The sequence below is a fragment of the Anas acuta genome, chromosome 25 (assembly GCF_963932015.1).
Source record: "Anas acuta chromosome 25, bAnaAcu1.1, whole genome shotgun sequence".
Taxonomy (NCBI): domain Eukaryota; kingdom Metazoa; phylum Chordata; class Aves; order Anseriformes; family Anatidae; genus Anas; species Anas acuta.
Genome location: NC_089003.1, coordinates 6,336,514 through 6,355,525, shown reverse-complemented (window position 1 = coordinate 6,355,525; position 19,012 = coordinate 6,336,514).

Genomic DNA, 19,012 nt, shown 5'->3' with positions numbered 1-19,012 from the left:
AAAAGCCTCAGAGAAAGACCCAGGGACAGCTTATGGACCGAAGAGAAGCCGAGCTTTGGCTCACCCATACTTAGCTGTGAATTCAGAATCTTGGCAGTCACAAAAGAGGAAACCCAGGGCAGAATTAGTACACTACCACACCAAAACCCACTTCACCATCCAAGCATCTTCCTCCCTCATGATGGAGCTGAGCACAAGTCAAGCCACTTAAAATAAAGCTCTACTCAGCAAAGACCCTCAAAAACCAAACCCACCACTCATAGAGGGTCCAGCCAAGGTTTATATACCGTTTGGGGTGTGCCCAAAAGGGCCTGAGCAGGAATGGGACTAACTGGAAACAAATGGGATTGATTGGTGTAGATTTTTACACAGCCTGATAGCATCTCTTGCTTGAGACCACACAGTCCACAGGTGGTGGGAAAGTTTCATGCAAATCTTGCACCACGGCCATGGTTGAACTCCTACCAAAGGCCTTGCACCTCCCAACTCCCAGACAGAAACCAAAAAATTTTTCTTCTGCCCCAAATAATTAATTTGTATAAGAGCTATTAAAAATTAATAAATAAAAAATTAATAAATTAATAATTAATAAAATTAATAAATCTTATAAAATTATTTTGTGTATAAGAGCTATTTCTCAGTTTAGGAATGACTTTGTGGAAACTACAGGGATTGTGTAACCAAAGTGTGCCATGGTGGCTTAGACGTGGTCTGGCTGGTGCCACAGAGCCTCAAGCAGCTGTAGAGACATGAACTGATAGGAGTGGGAAGAAGCCTTGTGAAAAAGTAGTAGGAGGACAGGCATGGACACCAATGACCAAGGGGAGCAGCAACACAAGAGTTTGTGGCCACACAAAGAAGTAAAAAGTCAGTTTTCACCCTACACTCACATGTTTCCTCTCAGAACCAGTCTACTGAGTCAATCACGGCTGGATGCTGTATGTCTCAGTGTCCCGGAGAAGCTCAAACCCTCTCTGAATTCACATGAGATGTGGGCACCTGCTGAGGAAACCTGACACTGCTCCTCAGCAGCCTAAAGAGGGAGAGCAGCTTTTTTCATTCAAGGGCTGGCAAGTCCAAGATTTCGGTGCCACCATCAATGACACGTCAGCTCCACCAAGGACTGGGATACAAAAAGCACATTTCATAGAATCATAGAATCATTAAGGTTGGAAAAGACCTTCAAGATCATGGCCAAGTTGTGTTCATGCTGGGCTTTGGCCTTCCTGATTTTTTCTCTGCCTATGCTGGCAACTTCCTTGTACTCTCCCTGAGTTGACTGCACCTTCTTCCACTGGGCATAAACTCTTTTTCTCCCAGACACTCATCAAAAGTTCCCTGTTCATCCATGATAATCTTCTTCCCCTCCAGCTCATCTTAGAGCACATGAGGACAGCCTGCTTCTGTGCCTTCTTGACTTCTTGAGGAGCATCCAGCCTTCCTGGACCCCTCTGCCCTTCAGGACTGACTCCAAAGGATTGCTGCACAAGGACTTTCAGCTCCTCCCGTTTGTTGCCTATGCTGTATGCATTGGTGTAGATGCACTTCAGTTGTGCCATTGCCCTCACCCCCAGTCCTGGCATTGCTCTCCCAGGCTCATCTCTATCGAGCCTCATCCCCTCCCCCCCACCCCCTACCGCTTTATACCCAGTTTAAAGCCCTCTCAATGAGCTCTGTCCGCTTCTGGGCTAGGATCCGTTTCCCCCTTTGGGACGGGTGGGACTCATCTGCAGCCATCAGACCAGGTGCCAAGTAAATCGCCCCATGGTCAAGAAAAAACAAAATTCCTACAATGGCACCAGCCTCTCAGCCATGTATTTATCAGCTGAGCTTTCCATGTCTGCTCGGTATCCCTCCCTGCCACTGAAGGGACAGAGGAAAACACCACCTGTACTCGTACTCTGTCTACTAACCACCCCAGTTCCCTTAAGTCCCTTTAGATAGCCTTCAGGCTTCTCTCAGTGATTTCATTGCTGCCAGCCTGAATTATCAGTAAGAAGTAATAATTGGAGGGGTAAACCAGGCCAGAGAGTTTCCTGGTAATGTCCCTGACCAGGGCCCCAGGGAGGCAGCAGACTTCCCTATGGGTAGACTCTGGCCAATATATGGGGCCCTCTGTTCCCCTCAGAAGGGAGTTGCCTATGACCATTACCCTTCTTTCCTTCTTGGTGGAGGCAGTCTTGAGGAGTGGAGTCAACCTCCTTGCCCTTGACAACCTCCTGTGTGCACCTTCCCCCACATCCTCACCTACCCATCCCTCAAGCACCAGGACCTGTTTCCAGTCCTCTCCATCTCTTAGGGCCCCTCCGTCTGCCCAACAGCAATAGGACAGAGGATCAATGAGTATTTGGGGTGTATCACCCCCATGCCTTTCTCGCAGGCATGGCAGGGAGCTGCTCCACCAGTCTAACTCTTGCTCACACTCCCTGATGGCCCTTAATCTCTCCACCTCCTCAGTCACTCGCGTTCCCCAGGGACCACATTTGCATGGCCAGGGCAGTGCTGGCTCCTCCCGCACCTAATCAGCTGCCCTCATGAGGGCTGCCAGGCTCTGGCAGCTTCCTCAGCTGCCTTGAGTGGCCTCGATGCTGGAAACCCCCTGCCCACCTCAATCCCCTGCTCTGCACACCAGCAGCATGTGACTGCCTTGGAACCGATCACCTGGTGAGATTTCAAGACATAGATGGGAGAAAAAACAGATGAGCAGAGTGTAAGACTCTCATCAAGGTATCTGGGAATCTGGAGAAAAGAGCAGAAGGAGAACAAACATACAGAAATAAAACAATTTGCAGATTTATCCCACTGTTGATATGAAGAGTCAATGGCATCAATGGGGTAATGCAGGTATTGTCTGTTCCCAGGAACTGGAGAAGCAATGTAGATATATCATGATCTATTAAAGCAATCTCAAGAATAAGGTGATGACTGGCTCTGTTACAGTTTGTTTGTTTTTTTTTCTAATTATCAGTGTTTTACTCATCTCTGAAGTCCTTTGGAAAGTGCAGAAGGGACCCAGGTCATTGCATTTGTTGCAGCAGCACAAGATGCAGGATAAAGGAGCATGCTGCAGAGCGAGCCACCACTGCTAGAGGAAGAGTATAAAACATGCTGCCTTATTTTCAGCTATTTTCAGTTCTTACAAAAGCATCGACCTTGATGGCAATCTCCATCCCCAGGAAGCCAGCAGGCAGTAGGCAAAGTCTTTCACAGCTAAATAGGCAGAAGTCACCTAATGCATGCTCCAGCAGAGATACCAGGGGCTGCCTCTGACTCACTCTGTAATATTTCAGCTTGATTCAGGCAATTTTCGTGTCTGTTGAGGACTTTGTTTTTCTATTACAGCAGAGAGCAAAACTAACATACCCATTTTTGAGAGGCAGCGACAGCTTGTACCTCCTTCCCATGGGATGGGGAGTATCCTCCCTGGTCTGCCGTGCACAAAGCACATATAGGACCATCCCAGTAGCATTCTCTTGTCCTCCCAGACCCTCGCAGCACATTGCCAGCTTCCAGCTTGGAGCATGCTCTCAGCTGGAAAGCAGCACATGCAAGCCTGCAGACACCACTCACCTGAATCCTGAGACTGAGCATGAGAGCCTAGTGCCGTGCAGTGATGCTCAGCCTCTTTGTTTCCCTTGCTCCCTGCTTTTCCAGGGCCTTTGGGAGCGTCCATCCCTGCTGATAACCCCAAGGAAGAGAAGTGCTGCTACCGTCTGCACTGATGCTAGATAGCGATTGATCACCAGCCAGGTTCATTTACTCCTTTATGAAGCAATTTATCAGACAACTAGGAGACAGTTCAGAGAAACCAAAAGGAGTCCGTTGGCATGGTACTAATGACTTGTCACTTTAATAGAAAGAAAGGAGTGCAGGAAAACAAGTGGTTTCCCCATGAAGCTTCCATCCCACCTGCCTGCAGGGCTGAAGCAGCACAGTGGACAACGCAGCCGACTTAACCATGAAAATTCAAATCCACAAAACACAGAGCCAGAAGGCACCGACAGGTGCTGACATGGTGGAAACCCCTGCAGCCGAGCCAGCGGCACCACTGCCACACTTTGCTGAAAGGCATGGGTGGGCTGCAACCAGAAATGTGGACCATGCTCCCAGAGCAAGTTTTCCTAGAGACCTCCTCAGCTGTATTTCACTGTTGGCATGGGAAGCCTAAAGCTTCAGTGACCTTCACTGGGAGCTGAACCTTGCTGAAGTTCACCTGAAGGAGCTGGGCATGACCGAACTGAAAAGTTGGGACTTGGTGGTGCAGAGGTGTTCAATGGATGGGCAAAACCCACACTCCTAAAACCCCTGTAATAATTAAATCCTCAAAGAGCTGCTTGGATGCACAGCATAGGCAGAAGTGGACCCATCCCATCACCATCCCCAAGGAGAAGGGAAATGGGAGCTTGGCAGGGAAGATTCTGCTTGTAAAAAGTGCCAGGCTGTGCTGATGAATTGCTTGGGGGCATTTGGACAAGTCTGTTAGGTACTTAAGAAATTTCTTTAAAAAGGAGCAAATTGGGCTGGGTGAGCAGTTGGGTACTGCAGGGGGAAATGTCAGCTTGGAGGTCTCTGTGGGTCCTTCTGCACCTGTGGTGTCCATGTAGAGCCCTGTCCTTCCTGCACCATACTTAGCCCCCACAAGGCATCACCTCTACTCAGCCTGCTTCCCCCAAACCTCTGAGAGCATCCACCCAGTCACCTGGAACTAGTTTTAATTACCAAAAAATAAATACATAAAAATCAAGAAAAGGGTGTCCAACACACTCATTTAATATGGATCAGCTGCAAGACTCACCTAGCCAAGGGGAATATCAAGGAGTAGTCCCAATGCAATTACAGTGATGCTTCAGCAGCAGGATCAACAGCATTTCTGTGGCCAGGAACAAGGAAAAATCATTGTAAAATCCATTATGTCAGTTGTAAAGGGAGAGCAGCCAGAAGCCAAGGCTTTCCAAGCAATGAGGACTTGGATGAGAGCCAGAGATGCCTTGGTAGCTCTGTGCAATGGGGTTCAGAAAGGCAGGAGGAAGAAAAGAGAGGATAGACTACGCTTGTTCCTTGCTCCATCCACCTCAGCTTCCCCAGGAGGCAGAAAGCTAAAGTGGGTTGGATGCCTTAGCTGTGAGAGGGAGCAGAGGCATGAGCTCAGCCCCCACGTCAGCATCACAGGGATCAAAAAGGAGGTGAGATGAACCTCATCTACAGCATGTGGGGCTGGCCAGTGCAGGAAAGTAGAAAGAAATATGTGTGTGTGTGCATGCAGGTGTGCAGCTGTTATGTGCATGTGCATACGTGTCTGCATGCATGTGACCAGGGAGAATGGCTTCTTTGGAGAAGAAAGCTTTTACTTTACTCATACAAACACCCTTAAACTGCAGCACAGATGCCCATGGCCATGCAGCCTTTCAGCCTGATTTCCTTGCACTGTTACCACATCCTTCTCTCCCAGGCTTAAAGGACACTCACAGCTGCTCTCTGCTGTATCCTTTTCATGCTCCTGCCCTGCTCCCAGCAGGCTGTGGTTGATGTTTTTGCTGTCTTCACCTACAGGGTGCTGGTCCCCACCAGAGACTTTTGGACACTCGTAAGGAGGAGAGCAGCTGGCTCCTGTGTACTGGTATCCCCCTATCCCCATCGCTCCCATCCTGACCTTCATGGTGGGGACGGAGTAATGATATTGATGTCCTCAGCCTCCCCCTCTCCCTGCTGCTTTCATCTTGGCACATTGACAGGGGGCCTGAGAGCTTTAAAGGGCATCAGCTGCAGAAGTGTGAAGGGCAGGAGAGACCCTGCAAAACTCTTTCCCAATAAATGTAGAGAAATAAATGCTCAACACCACCCACACCAGACTCCCCAGTTTGCAGTTTGAAGGTTGAGCTGGTCCCTGCTGAGCTGGTCCCTGCTTGGTTCAGTAAGGCTGTGTGAAGGGCAGTTTCAGAGGGTTTCTCCCTTTATCCCCCATCCGTAAATAAATAGTTTCTGGAGCTAATGATGATTACCTTTAGAGTGAAGCCTACTGAGTCCATGGGATTCTCCAAGCCCTTCTCTTGAGAGGAAACATCACCCCCAGCATGCTGGTTGGTATCCCAAGGGGATATAGGCACCTCTCCACCTTGTAGGGGCAGTTTTGATGCCCTGGGGGCTCAGCAAGGCTATCAGGACATCCAGAGCAATAGCAAAGTCTTGGTTGCTGTTGCTTGCTTGGTTCCCTTTTGAAGAGGAGGCTAAAGGTTACCTCCAGGGACTGATCACCACAAGTGACTGTCCTAGTTCATGGCTGGGTTTTTTAGCCATGGATTGCACCTCAGCACCAGGCTCCTAACTGGCTGCAACAGGTTCTCCAGGGAAGCCTTCAGAAAGCAGCAATGGTCCTGCAGATGTGCTGCTTGAGGACAAACTCTGCTCCTATAGCAATTCATGGTTGGCTTTATCACATTTCAGTAAATCCAAAAATTGTTTTCTGTCATCTTCTAAAAGATATTGTCACTTCATTGTTTTGGCTTGCACCACCAGCCCTCAGTGCTAAAGGTTGGTTCATGCTTTATTATTCTTCCATCCTAGTGTGTATCTTCACACCCTTGATGCACAGCACATATTCCCCAGAAGAGCTGACTCTGGTCCCAGATTAGTTTCATTATTATGCATCTTTATCAAATAGAGTTCATTGTGGATGGGTACTCGGCCAATGGGAAGTTTTCATGCAATTAACTGGTTTTGCTGAGAATTTAATCAGTTTTGCTGCACAAACTGACTCCTGAGGTTAGACCTCTCAGCTGGATGTATACAAATAGGCCACCATTTAGGAAAGCCTTTTGCAGGCCTTCAGGGGATTAACGTCTGATTTTCATCTGTATAACACATTTCAAGCTGTAATGGTGCTAAAACACTTTATGAACTCCTTCCTTAGCTGGATGCCCAAAGCAATCCCATCACTGTTGGAGGTGCTCTGAGGGCTCCCAACAGCCAGGGGATGCTCCTCCAGGTGTAGAGGAATCTCTGGTGGTGCCTTCAAATTTTTGTCCCACCACCACTCCGCTTACATGTGCTGATGTTTCCTCAGTAAGAATATCTGAATTGTGATGTTTTGATTCCAGCTGTGGCCAGACGTAATGCTCTGGCTGATGTCACTTAAGATACTGAGGTTATAGTCTTCACCTGCCACTTTATCAGATGGTAGATCCATAACCTGTTAGACAATGTAAGAAAATTTCCTCCTTATGTCCCTGGGGACAAAAATAACAAGCTCTAACAAATACATGCATGAAACCAGCAGATGACAGAGCTGTGATCCCACCTCTGCAATCCCACCTCTGCAAAGCCCTGCTCTGACCAACCCACAATGTCCCAGTGTCCATAAAAGCAATGCCCAGCTCTCCAAAACCAGCTACATGTTCCATTTGCTGGATGAACTTAATCCAGATGCTCGGTAAAGTTGCAGTAATCATGATGGATATCAGGAAAATTTGGTAAAGAAACACCTCATAAATCAAAACAATTAAAACAATAACAACAGGAAAAAAAAAAAAAAAAAAAAAAAAAAAAAAACATTCAAAGCATAGGTAACCTTGATTTTACACCACACTACTTTTTGGTTTTTGGTTTGTAAGCACCCAGAAAACAACAGCTATGCACTGAAGACATTAATTTTTGTTACAAAGTTCCAGGCAGTGAATCAATTTTACCCGGGTTACATTCAGCTGCAAAAAAAAAGGAGCAGTGGTGCAAAACTGGACTGCTGCATGGGCAGGTGGTGCAGACCTGCCCGGCTCATCACATTACCAAGCCCCTTCACACACATTTATTTTGCAAGCAGCTGCTCCCATGCTAGATGCTAAAAACCTCATGCTTTTTATACATCTTGAGTATGTAGCTCCAAGCTACTGATTTCTGTATGGCCATCAACTCAGGGACCGTGGGAGTGGAGCACCCCAAAATGGAGCAACAGCACTCATTGCAGCGCGTCAGCATTATTCCCCTCTTAGATGAAGGAACAGAAGAGAGAGAGAAAAGAAAAGGGAATAGGAGCAAATAAAAATAAATAAATAAATAAAAATGAAAACATTAAATGACTGCATTTTCATCTCTGGAGTGGAAATGAAAGTTTTTTCAAAGGCATCCAGGCTCGTGGCTGTAGTAATACAGCAAAAGCACACAAATCCCAGCAAAAGCCTCCCCATGCGGCAAAAAAAGCGCAAAGCTCTCCCTCCTTCTCAAACCCCTCTGTCTTTGAAGGTAAGCACCACAAAAGCACACAGGTCTTCTGAACAAAGGGAACGGCTACTCCAGGTGATCAAATGCTTTTCCTTACAGGAACAAAGCAAATCATGCTAAACAAGGCAACACAGATGGCATCCTTCTGATGAAGGTGCTGTGATAAAACAGCAAGGTCTGAAACATCCTGCATGCCCCAGGGATGGGTTCGCAGGCTCACAGCATCCTGGGGTAGCTGCTGAGCTGAGGAGGGGGTGTTGCTGTCAGCACACTCTGAAAACCCACCCAGGCATGGCAGCAGAGCTCGGTCGTGCTGCCAGGGAGGCTGGTAGCAACATTTATCTTCACAAAGCATGGTCAGACTGCAGGGAAATGTTTTTGTTTGGTTGGTTTTGTTTTTCCCCACTTCTAGCTCATCCAGGCCATGCAAAGTGATGGTTTTGTGCAAGGTTTTTGCTGGTATGGAAGTACCCCCAAAGCAACGTGCTGCTGAAAGATGAAGCTCTTGCCTGGGGCAGGTTTGGTGGCTTGTCCCCTAATGCTCAGCTCTGCCTGTCTGCACGATGCCCAAGCAGAATCAGGGGTGCTTCAATGCAGGTAGAAGGGGGACAGGAGGTGCAGGAGCCCAAACTGCCCCATCTAAATGGGAATGACCCTCTTGATACCATCCCAACTTCCCTTTGCAACCCTGGTGCCATGAGCCCTCCCAGAGTCCTGTTCCCTGCTTCACACCAACGTAACTGATCTGAGATGAAGCAAGGGAAAATCAACTTATAAACCCAACAATTTATTCCATCAATGTCTGAACTGATTACTGGGAAAAAAAAAAAAAAAAAAAAAAGAGCTGGGATTAGGGGCTTAATAAGGGCAAGCGTTTATTGCCGTTTCTCTTATTCTCTTTGTAACAGTCGTGCTGGTAGAGCTGTTACGGAGTTAGGCTGATATTAGCATTACAGCATTATCCCCCATAGCAGTGTTAGCAGTCCCAGGGGCTGCATTAAGCACAAATCTCTCTTGCTGATGGCAGGGCTTGACTACGTGTTGAACCCTGACTGCAGCAAGCTGCCCATGCACAGGGTGAGGAGAAAAACAAGCCTGCTGCCAAAATGGTGCATCATCCTCATTAATATCCTGAGGAAGAGAAACTCCAGAGAGCTGTAGCTGGCAATGCAAACCTCCACCATGCTGCAATACAGCCCTGACATTCTCCCTTTTGTGGACAGGACTCATGTTCAGGCTTTGCAGTTTTAGCTATATCAAGATATATGGATGTCTACTTCCTTTGCTTCATCCCCTAATTTAGCAGTTCCATCAAAAATGTAATTAAGTTTGTCTAGCATGATTTGTTCTTAATAAACCTGAGCTGCTCGTGGCTCTGCTATTCTCTTGGTGTTTATAGCGATTAATATTTGCCCAGCAAATTTGCTGGGATTTGAAATGAGATTCACATAAACTTGTATATATTATCTAATTAATAAACAATACCGAAGTACAAGCAGAAGAAAATAAGCAATGCTCGGTGCTCAGGCTTTGCTATCTAATTAATTCTGGTGTTCTGCAGGACTGGGTGCCAGCTTCTGATGCAGGCAGTTGCTGCAGGGGTGCTCCAGCATGATGCTCCAGAAGGGACAAGGAGGCACAGGATGGCACAGATGCTTTTGTGCCTCAGATGAAAGCCCAGGTCCCTTTGATCCTCAGCAGCAAATGTTGCCTGGGGGGAAGGAGAAGATGTCCCCTGCAAGCCTCCTCCTGGCTCCATTGGTCACCCTGTGGCCATCAGTGGTTCAGGGACTTCCCAAGCTGCCGGGTGCCCCCACACCATCAGATCTGATAGCCCCGTCCTCCAGATCTCCCGCTCTAAGATAGGACCTCTTGTTATGACTATGAGCACTGCCTGCTCTTCTCTCTGCTAGATTAAAGCCCCCTTTGATGCCTTCTTTTTTCACTCTGAAGGTAATTCAACACCACAACCAAATTATTTCCAATCCTCTTTTCTGTGGCACCAAGCTTCCTGTGCTCTTTGCCCCAAGCACTTTTAGCAAGTGCACCATGGAAGCCAGTTTCCTGGAGATGTACATCTGTTTTCTGTCCTATATCCCACATGGCAATGTGATCCCATACCCCGGACTCCCAGGTCTTCTCCTGCACCTCTGCATGCTGGAAATGAGCATCCCTCCAGCTGCTGCTGTGCCAGAAAGCCTCCTTGAGCATCTGTGGAACTGCAGCAGCCAGCAGAAAGTCACTGGCTCCTTTAGAGATTGATTTCTGGAGAAATCAAACACATTGATGGCTAAAAGGATCTTGTTTATAAAAATCATTAGCCCCATAATACATTAAAAATAAATGTCAGTATTGGGTCACCACATACTGTGACAGGAGAATAATGAGCCACTTGCCCCCATTGCCACTGCAGGACCCTTCTTGCATCCTATAAGTGCCTCCAGAAAAGGATTAAAAGAAGAGTGGGGATGGCTGAAAAATATATATTTGGCTGTGGGTTTGTTTGTTTGTTTGTTTGTTTTTCATGGAAAATTAACATTTCAGCAGGATGAAAAAGCACACAGCAAATGAAAGGGCAAAAATAACACATTACAGGAGAAGGTCTTGGTTCCTTGGAAGTTGTGGTTATTTTCTTTGCCATTTAAAAGTCCACATGTTCTGCAGGTGCCTTCCACATCCAGTCTGGTGCTTGCTGCAGGCTTCAGATGTGGGATGGGGAAGAGGATGCTGAGACATGGGCAAACCAAAAAACATAGAGCAAAGCTTCAAGGACAAGATATAGAAGCAGGAAGGATTACTTCTCCACAAAGAAAACACAACTCCCCCCTCTCCCCCCCCCCCCAAAAAAAAGGGGGGGGGGGGGGGATTTACCTCTGTGGGCTTTTCCATAAAGCAGACCAAGGGCACCCCCAGATTTTGAAGATCTGCTCCCGGAGCCCCACAGGATGTCTGCAGCCCCCTTCGCCATCGCCTGGAGCCAACGCCAGGGGGCTGCTCCATGCTGTCCTGGCAGCCACTCCGTGACATTCCCCTCTCTGCTGCATTTAAAGGTGCATTTATAGTACAAAGTAGATGTTTACAATTTATAATGGTGTCCCAATTATAGGCTGGGAAAGCGCCTGGAATCGAGCCTGTCTCCATTATTTATGGGCAGTGTAATCCTAACCCAATAGATACCTCTCACAAAGAAAGCTAACATTTTTCACCGGAGCACTGAAAGCAATACTTCATGCTAATAGAGTCTGTTATCAGAGGGAAGTAAGCCTGCACAACCAGCTCAGCAGCTCCCCAGAGAAGAGCATCTTAAAGCACAGGGATGCTGAGGTCCCAATTGAAAAGCAGCATCCTTCCTGTCCTGGTTTCAGTTAGCACAGAATTAATTTTCTTCCTAGTAGCTGGTGGAATGCTGTGTTTTGGCTTAGGATGAGAAGAGTGCTGATAACACCCCGATGCTTTAATTGTTGCAGAGCAGTGCTTACACCAAGCCAAGGACATCTCAGCCTTTTGCTCTGTCCTGCCAACGGGCAGGCTGGGGGTGCAGTAAGAGCTGGGAGGGGACAGACCCAGGACAGGTGACCCAAACTAGCCAAAGGGGTATTCCATACCATCTGACGTCATGCTAAACAATATATAGGGGTGGCTAGCTGGGGGGAAGGGGCCGGACTGCTCGGGGTTAGGCTGGGCATCGGTCAGCGAGTGGTGAGCAATTGCATTGTGCATCACTTGTTTGTACATACTATTATTACTTTCCTATTATCACCATTGTATTATTATTGTTATTATTTTTATTATTATTTTGTTATTATTATTTTCCTGTCTTATTAAACTGTCTTTATCTCAACTCACGGGCTTCACTTTCCATTTCTCTCCCCCGTCCCAGAGAGGGAGGGGGGAGGGTGAGCGAACGGCTGCGTGGTGTTTAGCTGCCAGCCGGGTTAAACCACGACACTTCCCATGCTGACAGCCTCTGTCCTAGTCCCTTGTGCCCCACAGGGCTCAGCTGAGAGTAGCTGCAACTGGAGATTGTTTCACACCTCCCTGAAAGCAGTGCTGCCCCCCTGTATGGGGGGATTTGCCTGCTGGATGCGACACCTGCTCTTGCAATGCTTCTGCTGACAAAGCCACAGCTGGGGGTAGTAACCGTGTCTTGGTCTGAGCCTGCACAGACTGGCCTAGGACAGATTCCTCTAAGCATCCTTGTCCAGGGTGCACAGGCTGATGGGCCTCTAGCGCAGAGACTATACACATATAAAATATCGTTTCAGCTCCTTAAGGTCCACCAGGACTTAGATTGTTGAGTAAATGCACTCTGCTTTCCTCAGATGGCTTTCCCCACTCTTCCCCCAAGGGGATGTGCTGGGCTGTGAGAAGAGCTGTGCCGGTGGAGCAATCATCCGCATCTCTCTCTTGATGACCTTGATTTTGCATGACAAGCTGCATACTTTAATATTAATTAAAGAAAAAAACTTTCCATCCTTTCTAAAAGGCCATTATTTTAATTTTGACAGATAATTACAGGAGAAGAAGTGATAAATCTTCCTGAACACTGTTTGTCTTTAGCAGAGGTGTTAATTATGGATGCTTTAAAGCTATGGTTGGATATAGCTGAAGACATATCAGTGGGTGAAGAAGTGCTCAGGACCACCCTGAGCATGACTTCCAGGTGGGCAGCTCCATCATCGGGTTTCTTTCTGCACCACTTCTGAAGCTGCATAACATGAGCAAAGGATTGAAACAGCTAAATAAAAATCACTAGAGAAACCCGTAATGGCATGACACACTTGGCCTCTGGAACTCATTGCCATCATATATCATCTGGCAGCATTTAAAAAGGGATCACCATTTTTAGGCAGATAAAAAGAAAATCCAGAGTTATAACAAAGGGGAAAGAAAAGAAAAAAAAAAAAATCTGTGAACTGTGGAATTAAGAGAGTCTGATTTCTCATGTATTGCTGTGCTCAATGCCTTAAATCTGCACCCCACAGTAACACCAGCTCCTCCCTATGTCCTGTAGAAGAGGCCAACACCTTGCTCCTTGGCCTACTGGCTGCTTCCAAACTCCCCATCTAACGGCCAGGTTCTGCCCATTTTCCTCTTGGGCAAGGCCTTAATTTGGTTTGCTCTTCTCTGTTCAACCAAGAATCACCACAAAAGCTGTAGGACCTCCACCAGCCCTCAGACTGCTCTGCAGTTTGATGGAGTTCAGTGACAAGAGGTCCCAGGTCACACCGTGGTGGGGGCACTTTGTTGGTGTGTGTGGGGAGAGGTTTTCATCGCTCCCTCTGCCTGGATGCTCTCAGTCCATTGCTCACGAAGACCCCAGACACAAAACCAGGGAATATGGCTGTGCTGCTCCTGATAAAATTGTTCAACTTCAGAGAAAATAATAAATCCTGGAGCCAGAAAGCAAGAAACATGCTTGAATCCTCAACCTAGGTATCCCACGTGTAGTGGGCAGCTCAGGCATCCCCTTGCCCCCCCCACTGAACATCAACCAGCAGAGATGAGACACTGCTGTCCTCATGACCCCATGTCCTGAGGCTTGCCAAAATGCTGGCACACCAGCAAGGAAAGTGTTTTTTAAGATGCCGTGGCTGAGTTATTAATTGCTTATCACATCACCCGCTGCTCTAAAGGGTGATTCATTTTGGTATGAGATAAACCCAAGCCACCAAAGCACCGGAGCCAGCCAGGGAAGTGCTTTCACTCAGAGCTAGCATGGGAACAACAGCTTCCATAAGCCTGGATTGCCTTGTTCCTGGTCATGAGCCAAACCAGCTGCTAACACACAGGTAGCATGCAGAGGAGTCCAATTAAGCAGTCGTTAGCCTTTTCTGACATACCAAAGCTATTTGCATCCCTCAGCCCAGGAGCTGTGCAAGCAGCTGCTGCAGTGCAGGTGGACAGGACTCAGCTCCAGCAAACCCAGGTGGCTCAGAAAGCACCCCCCTGTCCCACAGTCCCCTCCTTATAAAAACAAACAAACAACAACAGAAAAAAAAAAAAAAAGTTAAATTGGTGAAGATTAGATTCCCTCTCTTTGATTTCTACATCAGCTTTGCAGTTGTCACACTGCAGAGAATGGGCTCATCCCCTCTGCACATTGCTCCTTGTCCCCAAGCATCCCTGCACATGGACACTTGGGAGGAAGGTCCACGTTTACTCCTGCTCCATGGGGAGAGCCCATCCTGCACCTACATCCAGGAGGAGGAGCGGCGGGGTGAACCAGCAGCAGCAGCACCAGGCACAGTGACAGCAGGACACAGGGGACGACCTCCCAGACAAAGGTCCAGCCAAGCAGTTGCCAGTGAGATGGTGGCATCCCATCTTGCTCTTGCTCCTGACCTTTCAGCTTTCCCTGACTTCCCGCCTGGCTCTGAGCAAGCCAAGGAACTCAGTGCATCTGGAAGAGTCATTATTCGGGTAATTTGCACACCCTGGACTTGGAACTGTCATTAATAGGGCTATTTGCAAAAAACAGCAGTAAGTCAGTTAGAGTTGTCAGGATGTCCAACCAGTACCAGTCGGACAGGCAGGTCAGACCCCACTGCTGGCTGCCTCCTGCTTTTTCCATTCTGCCCATCAAGTCCACACTCTACAGAAGGATTTATGTTGTTCCTAGCTGCTGAAGCTGGAAACTGCTCCAGTAATTAGTCAGTATTAGACCAAAGCATGTGGCAGAGTTCTGGGTGCTGCAAGGGGGTGTTGGCATTGGGATAAAGACCCAGCAGCATCCCATTCCCATCGACTGATGGAGAAGGTCTCGGCTGGAGGGATCTGCTGGACTGCACATAGACAGGAGCCTGCCAGAGCTCATCTATGCCAGTATTTGCCCCAGCTGCATGTTAGGGGGGGGGGGTTGTCTCATCCTGGGAAAAGCTGGCATTAGGAAACAGCTTTTGCAGGCTGACCACACATTTGGGTGCAGATCCAGGCAAATCCAGGCTGGTACAATGGTAACGTGACACAATAACAGGGTGATTGCACCCCCTTGGAGGCCCTGAGCTGTGATCTCATACCTGCTGAAGACTCACCCTAGTATCACATTACCACAGAGGGTTCCCCCCCACACCTTGGTTTTGAGCACCAAATCCTCACTTTTACTAGAAAGCCAAGCTCCCAGCCACTCCAAACAAAGGCTGTTGCCTCCAGCCCTGAGCCAGCTTCCCTGCCCCTCCAGCAGCTCTACAGCATCAGGTTTCTGTGCTTTCTTTGCCAGAGGGCAGGTACAGCATTAAGACATCATAGCAAGCCCCAGCAGGCTGGGCTGGAGCCAGGCTCCTGCATCAAATGCTGGCCCTGTCAATAAATAACCTACAAAGCACCAAGGGCTCTATAGCCCAGCTGTCAGGCACACACATCTGTTTTGCATTCACCCAAAGGAAAGAACATCAAAAATCCATTGTAAACGGCCGTGCAGCCTTTATACATGCCCAGGAGGAGCCCACCCTGGATACTCGGAGATGTGCCTCAGGGAGGCGTCACTGTCCTTGGGATTATTAACACAGCAAGGGATGCGCTGCCAAAGGCAGCGTCCCTGGATGCTTGTACTGAGCCATAATCGTACTGGAGTCACTTTGTTGTTCTTTGAACAGCCTTGGACAGAAGCAAGGGATAAATCCAAATTATTAAACCCCTTAATCACTTCTTGTCACCGAGCACAGGGAGAAATGACAAGGCGGTAAGCGGCAGGGACTGCTGAGAGACCCAAGACAGGGTGAAGACGGGCAGCCAGGGAAGGTCCCCAGAAGACCTGGCCACTTGGCCACCACCTAGGCAACTACACCAGGTCTGCGGGACTTCCAGAGGCTTCTCGGTCCCCACCTCACTTAAATTTTTTTGTCCCAGTGCCCACCTCCACTGCAAGCATCAGGGGGACAGCAGCGCTGCTCTCCTGTGCAGGGCCGTTATCGGGATGAGAGCGCTGAAGACTGCACAACGGTGAGATATTACTATGGTAACGGGACTACCACATACCTGAGACAGCCTGGGAGGATAAGGCCTCCATAAAAAGAGCAGAGAGGTGCAGAAAAATGGGAGACTTGCTCTAACTCCCGCCTGATGGGAGCAAGCACCGCCCTGTCACCCGGCCTGAATATAGGATAAAATGGATGGCAAAACCCTGCTCAGGAAGGAAAGACAGACACAGGACAGCCAGCAACACCCTACGGGGTGGGAAACTAGCAGAGAAGCCAACAAGCTGGTCAGCACTTAAGGAGAATGTGTCCCCAGACTCATCTGCTGCAGAGCATATTAAACCAACCAGGGGACCAGCACCAAGGAGGGAAGAAGAATCAGACAAAGGATGTGGTGAGAGAAATGTGGTTTGAGACCCACGGGTACCCTGGAGGGTCTTGGGAAGGTACAGCTTGTCCCTTGCATGGGGACACCTGCAGACACATCCTGTGGCTTTGAAGGCTTTGATTTCCCATGTAACCCTTCGTTCCTCCGGCCACAGGTTCACATGAGCATCTGATGTTCAGTCATTGGGACCAACCTTCTTGGCAGCTAAGGCCACTCCATCTCCTCCAGTTCCCCAATAATTCACATGGGAATGAAACATCTCTCCAAAAACCTTCAAGTCTCTGCAGGAAAACCCGCCCTAAGAGCTTTGCTCGCATGGTTAATCTCCCTGCCTGCTTGAAGCACAAGCCTTGTTTCTCATCCAGTTTCCTCCTGTGTCTCTTTCCACTGGACACTGGCTGCTCTAGAGATGCTCAGACTGGAATAAAGTCACCTCACAACCATCTTTCTGAGGAGCTGAATAGCACAAACTCTCTCCTTCCCCCCCCCCCCCTCCCCATCAGACATTTTCTCCTGTTCATCCTTCACTGGAGGAGCAACATAAAAGAATCTATCCTATATTCCCCTTCCAACGTGAGATGCTTAATAAGTTGGTTTTATTCTCCTCACCTGCACAAAATTGCTCACACAGGTGCTTCAGGGTTTGCAGAGAGGGCATTTTTATCGTTTAGTCATCAAAGGTTTTCAAATCCCTTAATTATATGCAATTCATAGTGGTTTGAAGAAGCAGAACAGCATCAGCAGCTTCTGTAACAATCAACACAAAAGCATCTTCCAAGTGTCTCTTTTATGTGGTTTTGCCCATAATCATGGTAGAGAGATAAAGTTCTGTAATTTATTTCCACTAATATAGTCAGGCAGCAATTGATGTTTTTATGAGGGTGAATATGTCTGTGGGATGTACTAATGTTTATAGGCTGGTAAATTTGATTTATATAGAATAGTCGGTGCTGCTATTGGTAAAGACCTAGTGTTTCCAGGAGAGCTAATATGATTTGCATTGATTAGATTAATATCAATTAAGCGTTCTTCGGTTTGCAGAGCACAGATGGGTGATTTCCACCTGCTCCAGTCCCAGCAGACGAAGGTGCTCTTTGGTTTTGCAAGCACAGAGCAGGTGTTAGAGTTGAGCAAGAGCGAAGCAGAAGGGATATTGTTGCTCTTGCTTCGCTGGGTGTCCCAGGAAGCGATGATGTCCGAGGCCCAGAAATACAGCTCTGCTCACACAGGGTGAAGTGCTGGCTCCTAAAATGATGCAGTTTAATGGTAAGGGTGCAACACGGGCATGCATGTCAGGGTGCAAGACAGGGGCATCCTTCAGATGTGTCTGCTCACCCCCCCCCGTGCGCAGCCAGGAAAGGTGCAGAAGGGTCTTTACGGCTGCAGCAGCTCCGTTTGCATATATAAACCATCCCATCGTGGTGGTGTTTCAGTGCCCTCTTGTGCCCAAGGACGAAGCGGTTATTGAGGGGCTGATGCTGATGCCAAGTCCCTCCAGTGGCAACGGGTGGTTTTGGGAAGAGGGGAGAGGAGATTTTCCACTGGGATCAGCACTTCCAGCATGCTCCTGACCTAATGCTATCCCATGAAGGGATTAAAAAAAAAAAAAAAAAAAAAAAAGGAGGAAAGAAAGAAGAAGAGAGAGATTTAATCTGTTTAAATACCAGCTGCCTAGGAAGGTGGGGGTAGCTTGGGGTCACTGCCTATGCAGATGGAGCACTGTGGGGCAGCCCATCACTGCTGGAGAGGCGTAGGGGGAAGCGATGGGGCAGGAAATAATGCTGGGGCTCTGCTGGGGGACCTGTCTCACCTGCCAGCAGGGGTGCAGCTTCCCTGCTCTGGGTATATGAAATTTTCAGCATTAACAAGTGGTTTTAAGCTGATACTCTCAAAGCTTCTTGGCTGAGATGTGCTGCAAAACAAGGGATTTGTGCCAGCTCCATCCCACAGTGGCTGAGCTGCCTGACGAGCCCAGCCTTTGCCACCCAATGCACGGGGACAGAGGAGACCAAGAGCAACTGTCCCCAGCCTCCAGGCAGTGTGACCCATCCCAAGCCCATCTCAAAACCCTTTAGCAGGGATGGAGTTTGACAGGCTCCAGAGTCAGCCTGAAAGCTAACATCCACTGAACGACTGTGCAGTAACATGACAAATTAAATCTCATTACAGCTTGGAGAAGGTTAAACTGGAGTCATCTTCCCATCATCAGTTTAAACCCCTCCTGACAGGGAAGCCTTCCCTGCACAGGTAAATAATTTAAAACCTGGTTCTCTGGTTGATAATTCAAATCCTGGTCATGTGTGTTGTGGGCAGGGCTGTCTCTGGGCTGGACCCAGATGGAGCCGGGATAGATTAGGGCAGGTATGTGCTTACAGGCACTCGTGGCTAGATGGAGGTTTTGCAGCAGCCTGCTCAAGAATCACCTAAAAAGAAAGGTTTCCTTCCAAAATGAGACGCACACTTGCTTGAGTGGGGGAGTCGGTGACCCCTGAGCCTG